Source organism: Mus caroli, unplaced genomic scaffold (assembly GCF_900094665.2).
Source record: "Mus caroli unplaced genomic scaffold, CAROLI_EIJ_v1.1 scaffold_22520_1, whole genome shotgun sequence".
NCBI classification, from domain to species: Eukaryota; Metazoa; Chordata; class Mammalia; order Rodentia; family Muridae; genus Mus; species Mus caroli.
Window position 1 is genome coordinate 2,027 of NW_018389810.1, and position 7,242 is coordinate 9,268.

The window sequence follows — 7,242 nt, forward strand, 5'->3', positions numbered from 1 at the left end:
ATTGATTCTTCGTGAGTTTCACACCGTGCACCCCAACCCCACTCATCTCCCCGTTCTCTTAGATCTCCCCTGTGCCCTTGCAACCTCCTTTACAAAAGAAAGAAAATAAATTTTTTTAAATAGACAAAACAAAACAAAGCATAGAAAATATCCCATCGTGAAAACTGTAGTGTGTCACAGTCTGTCCCATAGTATACCCTTCAGTCCACACATCTTTATTTGCAAATGTTTATTGCAATGAGTCATTGGTCTGGTTGGAGACCTCTGGCTTCTGCTACACCATCAACACTGGATCCTTACCAGGACTCCTTTCGGATATTCAGGTGTTGCCCTGTGCCATGGACATCCTGCAGCTTTGGATCTGCAGGGCTAGCCCTTTCACCGGCGGCTCCCGGGTGGACCAACTCAAAGCCCTGGATCTGGGCTTGGGTGGTTGTCAGCCCTCCAAGTCTCCTGCACCCACATGACCAGGGTAAGTAAGTTCTCCACCTCACCCAGTGCTGTAGACGACAAGGAGCAGGGCCCCCTCGTCCACATTCAGGCACTCAAGGCCAGCTTATCAGTGCCTCTGCCACCAGAGGAGGCAGAAGAGCTGGCTTAGCCCCTTGCTGACTGCAACAAATGGGAGAATAGGCACCACACCTCGACAGGGCAGCACAGGAGAGCCGCCCTAATTGGTCATGGGTGCTGGTGAGCTGACCCAGAGGGCATGGGTGCGGGTGAGCTGACCCTGCAAGCCCTTGCAAGCTGCAGCATAGCCATGAGCTAGCCATGACAGTGCTGGAGCCCACCCTGGTGGTATAGGGGCTGGAGTGCTGATGGGCTGGCAGCCTACTGTGCTGCCCAGGCAAAACTGGCTCTCCCAAGCACTGCCTCGTGTAAGGGGCGGGGTCATCTTTGCACAGCCCTTGGACATTGATGGGGTCCCAGACTACAGCACAGACCAGGGATGTCTGCACAGCCCCATGGTCTGGTGCATGGTCACAGGCCCAGACATGGCTCTCAGCAGCAGCATGGGCTGGGGCTTTACCATGGCCTCAGGTGGTGGACGTGCTACCCACAATAGGCTATTCTTCGTCACCCTCACATCTCTAGTTCCGCCTTTCTTCATAATTCTCCAACTGTTCTGCTTCTTTCTCTTCCATCTGTCTCCCACATACTTGCACACTGTAGTGACTCCCGCTGAAGGTAAGCCACATGGCTGGTGGGCCTCGGGGTGTCTTTTCTGCCTGCACCATGTGCCATTGTGGTGGGTGGGTCTCGCGTTTTTTCCAATAATTTTCTTGAAAGGTGCTACTTACCAAAGTTAAATCACAACCAGATAAGCAACTTAAAACAGATCTATAACCCCCAGTGAAATAGAAGGGGCAAATTCATCCAACCTTGTAGGTATAAAGGTGTGTCACTGTGTAAAGGTTATCTTTGTGTCACTTAAATGCTAACTTCTCTGCCTTTATATCTTGTTTCAACCCAGATATGGGATTGTAATGGTTATATCAAGAATCTCCTGTTTATGTAAACAATTGTTACCATTTACTCTCTGCCTGGTGAATAAATCCTGATCACCCGGTGGCTGGGCAGAAGAGAGAACGAGGAAGGGCTTTCACCAGTCAGGGGAAGGAGAAAGGCAGGAGGGAGTTTCAGATCAGATCTCCACAAAGAAAGGGTCTGAGAAGATACCTTGAGAAAAAAAAATATCTGAAACACAAAGATCCAGATCAATAAAAATATGCAAGTATCACAGGTTGGGACTGGGAGATAGATAAAGTAGCATAGAGGTTATATAAATTATTTAACTGCCCAAATATTGAGGTGCAGCTTGAAATAAATCTTGGTTTCTCTGTGTGGTTATTTGGGACAAGCAAGGGTAAAGAAATACAGCCTCTGGATTAATTTACTACATATATTTATATTAAAAATAATTCATTTTATAGAACCTGAGTGGAAAAATAGAAAGGGAAAGGAAAGGAAAGGATATGACTGCTCCTAGGTGTGGTGGAGATCTCTATTACAGATATGTGGGAGATCATAGCCAGAGATAGACACAACTGGAAGAGTCCAGCGGTCATGGCTCTGAATCATGTGGGAAGAGGAGGAGAGGAACCAAGTATAGCAACCAAGATGTCAAAGGTACAAAGGGAACAAAAGAAAGCAAGTAACCCAATGTCAGGATTATAAAGGGTAGAGCCTCTGGGGGAAAGGCCAGAGAATTTGTGTTTGATGTTTGGATATGCCAACATACCTTGTAACAGGTAAGGACTGAAGGATGCCTGGGTAACCTGGAGGCCAAATCTGCTTTAATATGTTAAGTAAGCACTTCATCCTCTTGTCCCAGGTTTGAAACTTAACACAACAACAATAAAAAAGGCCCAAGGCCAGATGATCTTAGTGCAGTACTTTATCAGAATAAAAAAAAAAAAGTTAATGTCAAAATAAACACACAAGGAACATTGCCCCCAATTAATTTTATGAGACTACAGTCACCTTGATACCCAAATCACACAAAGACCCCAAGAAAGAAAGTGAATTCCAGACCATCTTCCCTTATGACGATAGATGCAAAATTTCTCAATAAAATACTTACAAACATCCAAAAGATCACCCATCATGCTCAAGTAGACCTTATCCCAGAGACACAGGGATGTTTCAGTATACAAAAATCAGTAAGTACAATCTACCATATAAACAAACTGAAAGAAAAAACATTGCAGAGTCATCTTAGATGCAGAAAATGCCTTTGACAAAAATCCAACACCCTTTCATGATAAAAGTCCTGGAGAGATTAGGGATACAAGGGATATACCTCAACATAATAAAAGCAGTTTACAGCTAGTCTATAGCCAACATCAAATTAAATGGAGAAAAACTCAAAGCAATTTCACTAAAATCAGGAACAAGACACAGTTGTCTACTCTCTTCATATATATTCAATATATTACTTGAAGTTTTGGCTACAGCAAATAGACAACTAAAGGAGATCAAGGGGATTCAACAAGAAAAGAAATAAGTCAGCATATCTTTATTTACAGAAGGTATGATAGTATGCATAAGTGACCCTAAAAATTCAACTAAGGAACAACAGGTGATAAAGATGCCATCAAAGAGATGAATATAAAATTAACCAAAATCAGTAGCCTTCCTATATACAAATGACAAATGAACCAAAAAAGAAATCAGAGAAACAACACTTTCACAATAGCCTCAAATAATATATCTCAGGGGAACTCTAATCAGGCAAGTAAAGACTTGTTTGATTACAAACTTCAAGTCTTTGAAGAAAGAAATTGAAGAAGGTATCAGATGATGGAAAGATCTCCATTGCTCATGGATCCATAGGATTAACATAGTAAAAATGGCCATCCTACTAAAAGCAATCTACATAGTCAATGCAATACCCATCAAAATTCCAGTATTAATTCTTCACAGATCTCAAAAAGAACATTAGTCAACTTCATATANAAAAAAAAAAAAAAAAAAAGCCCTCAGGATAGCTAAAAGAATCCTGAATAATAAAATAACTGCTGGAAATATCACCATCTCTGGTTTCAGGTTGAACTATAGAATTATAGTAATAAAAACATGGTATTGGCCTAAAAACAGACAAATTGATCAATGGAACCCAATTGAAGACATAGTCATAAATACACACACCTATAGACATGTTTTGATAAAGAAGCCAGAAATATACATTGGAAAAAAGAGAGCATCTTCAACAAATGGTGTTGGTCAAACTGAATGTCTGCATGTAGAACAATGCAAATAGATGCATACTTTTCACCCTATACAAAACTCAGTTCCAAATGGATCAAAGACCTCGACATAACAAAACCAGGTACACTAAACTTGATAGCAGGAATACTTATAAAAATGTTCAACATTCTTAGGCATGGGGAAATGCAAATCAAAATTCCTTTGAGATTCCATCTTATCACCTATCAGAAGGGCTAAGATTAATAATACAAGTGACAGCTAAGTTCATGAAGATGTAGAATAATAAGAGAACACTCAAGCATTGCTGAAAGGAGTGCAAATTTGTACAGCCACTATGAAAATCAATATGGCAGTTTCTCAAAGTTGGGAATCAATCTACCTCAAGATCCAGTAATACTGCTCTTGGGCATATACCCACAGGATGCTTCATCCTACTGTTGAAACACTTGCTCAAACAAGTTTATTGCTGCTCTGTCATAATCCAAAACCTAGTATCAATGTAGATGTTTCTCCACAGAATGATTAAAGAAAACGGTATTTAATGATAACCAACCTACAATCCATAGACCCAGAGAGGTTAGGTATAGAAGAGACTAGGGGGACACATGGATCCCCTGTGAGGGGCAAATAAAATAGATTTTACAGATGGACTAGGAGAGGGAGGCAGGAATGGGAGCATCAAGTAAAGACTGGAAGAGAACTGGAGGTTGAGGAAGGGAATATGAGAAGAGACAGCTGGAACTGAGAGGCATTTGAGGGATGGTATGGGAACCTAGTACAGTGGAAACCTCCTTAAAATATAGGAAGCCAATCCTAATGAGGTCTCCTAGTAGTGGGGGATATGAAGCCCCAACTGGCATCTCTTGTCCCCAAACAAAGCTTCCAGTAGCAGAATCGGGTTTTATCCAGTTGAATTGTTAGCCAAGGGAGTCCCATGGAAATCCCCAAATAATGCAGAATGTTGCCGTGATAAGGGGTTGCTCTCCACAAAACGAGAGTGGGGCCCCATTGTTGATGATAATACCCACACTACTCACGGAACATAAAGAGGCTGAACCGGTGCCTACATGGAGCCTTCATCCCTATATTTTAGTGTTGTTTGTGTGGGAAGGTACTCAGAAGGCTACTAAAAAAGAACTGTGGACACATACCCAGTCACCAAACCTTTGACCTACAGTCTGTCCTACTTGTAATACATGTTAGGGCAATGGTGGTGCAGAACCTGTCAGAGGAGCCAACCAATGTCTGATTTGACTTAAAGCCCATGGGTTCCATGAAATGGAACCCATACCTGACTCTGCTTTGAATGACCAAGAACCAGAGACTAGACAAGATAGCCTAGAGAACTAGGGTAAAACCAAACACTACTGGCCAAAAAAAAAAAGTATCAATGAAATGGCTCCTAATAATAATCTACTATACTCATAGATCTGTCCGTTATTCAGTCATCACCAGAGAAGCTTCCTCCTGTAGTAGACAGGAACAGATGCAGAGACCCACAGCCAGACATTACGCAGAAAGAGAGAGGGCCCTTGGAACACACAGCTCTAAATCCTTCTCCTCAGAGTTTAGGAAGGAAGTCTACCCCAAGGAAGAGGAGGTAGAAAGGATGTAAGAGCCAGAGGGGATGGAGGACACCAGGAGAACAAGAACAAGGCCTTTAAATCAACATGAGTAAAGCTCATATGCTCTCACAGAGAGTAAACCAGCAAGCACAACGCTGCCCCCAGTCCTATGTATGTATACACACACACACACACACATCGTTCAACTTAGTATTTTTATGGACTCCTAAGTGTGTAACAAGTTGGTCTCTGATTCTCTTGGGGTTCTTTTTCTTCTGTTGGTTGCCTTGTCCGTCCTCAATGTGGTAGATTTTATTTCATCTTATATTTTATTTTGTCATGTTTGGTTGTTACTGCCTAGAAGCCTGTTGTTTTGGTTTGTTGTTTGGGTTTGGGTTTGGTTTTTGTTTTTGTTTTCCTAATGAGAAACAGAATGCATCTACAATGGAGGAGGAGACGTGGGGAAGGACTGGGAGGACTGTGTACAGGGGGGTGAAACTGTAATCAGGATAGACTGTATGAGAAAAGAATCTATATCGTTTGTTTGTTTGTTTGTTTGTTTGTTTGTTTGTTTGTTTTTGAGACAGGGGTTCTCTGTGTAGCCCTGGCTGTCCTGGAACTCACTTTGTAGAACAGGCTGGTTTCAAACTCACAGAGATCTACCTGGCTTTCTTTCCAGAGTGCTGGAAGGACCCAGCAAGAATCTACTCTCGCCGGGCGTGGTGGTGCACGCCTTTAATCCCAGCATTCGGGAGGCAGAGGCAAGCAGATTTCTGAGTTCAAGGCCAGCCTGGTCTACAAAGTGAGGTCCAGGACAGCCAGGGCTACACANAAAAACCCTGTCTCGAAAAACCAAAAAAAAAAAAAAAAAANAATCTACTCTCAATAAAAGTTGAGAGAGGAGAGAGAGAGAGAGAGAGAGAGAGAGAGAGAGAGAGCGCAGCACCTGCTCTTAACCACTGAGCTATCTTCTCAGCTTTCCCCACCTCTTTTGAGATAAGGTTCTTTCTTTCTATTTTTTTTAATTAAATGCACTTTATTTTTAGACAACCCACATGACAGGTTTTTTTTTTCTTTGAAAAAAAAAAATGCCTCCACTCCAAATAAATCACTGTCAAAATAAAAGCTCAAGATGACATTAGTCCCATTTGTCCTAAGTCCTAGTGTTGTATGGATGGTAAGCAGCAGCCAATTATGATGACAGATCCAATTTGTTAACATTTTTCCATCTCTAAGCCATCCTTAAAGAAAATCGTGAATGGAGTCACACCATCTTCACAGTAGTCCAGGAGAGCAACCTTACCATCTGGATTCATGTTTTCACCAATAAAAAAAAAAAAAAAACTGGTAGTTATTGAAATTAGTAAGGATGTGCTTAATTCACTCCACAGCTCCAGCCATAAAAGGCTTTACTCTTTCTGGTTTCTGTTCAAGTTTGCCTTTGAGTGATTTTATGTAGTCTTTGATGTACTTTTTGTAGGCCTCCTTTGTGAAGCTGGTTTCTTGTACATGATGGTTCATGACAATGTCAACACTGGTGACTACTGTGCTTTCGGTACCTTCGCCCTCCCGACCTTCTGTGCTAGTATTTCCACCAATGACCGAGTCATCGATGGCACCCTCTGTTCTACTGAACATCTTGCCCTACACCTCCAGGCACAGTCCCTACGCGATCTCCCGGATCTTGTAGACATGACTGATGAGGTCCCTGTAGGTGATCATGGCGACATCTGGGGACAATGTAGCTAGCCTGACAGCGGTGGGGAGCGGGGGGTAGGGGAATCAGCGAGCCAGGTGGAGCCGCAAGCAACGCTGGGGGGGCAGAGGGAGAGGATAAGGTTCTTTCTTTTTGTTTGTTTTGTTGGGGTGGTGTGTGGTCTCCCCCCACCTGCTTGAACCTGCTTGCTCAAGGGTGGAGCTTCCTGCTCATTCGTCCTGCCACGCCTACTGCTGGACCCTGCCTTTG

At 42.7% G+C, this 7,242-nt stretch overlaps 1 pseudogene; it reads right to left on the minus strand.

The window, feature by feature from the left end:
- Positions 1 to 6,490: 6,490 nt before the first annotated feature.
- Positions 6,491 to 6,998, minus strand: LOC110288312 (annotated as a pseudogene).
- Positions 6,999 to 7,242: the final 244 nt, after the last annotated feature.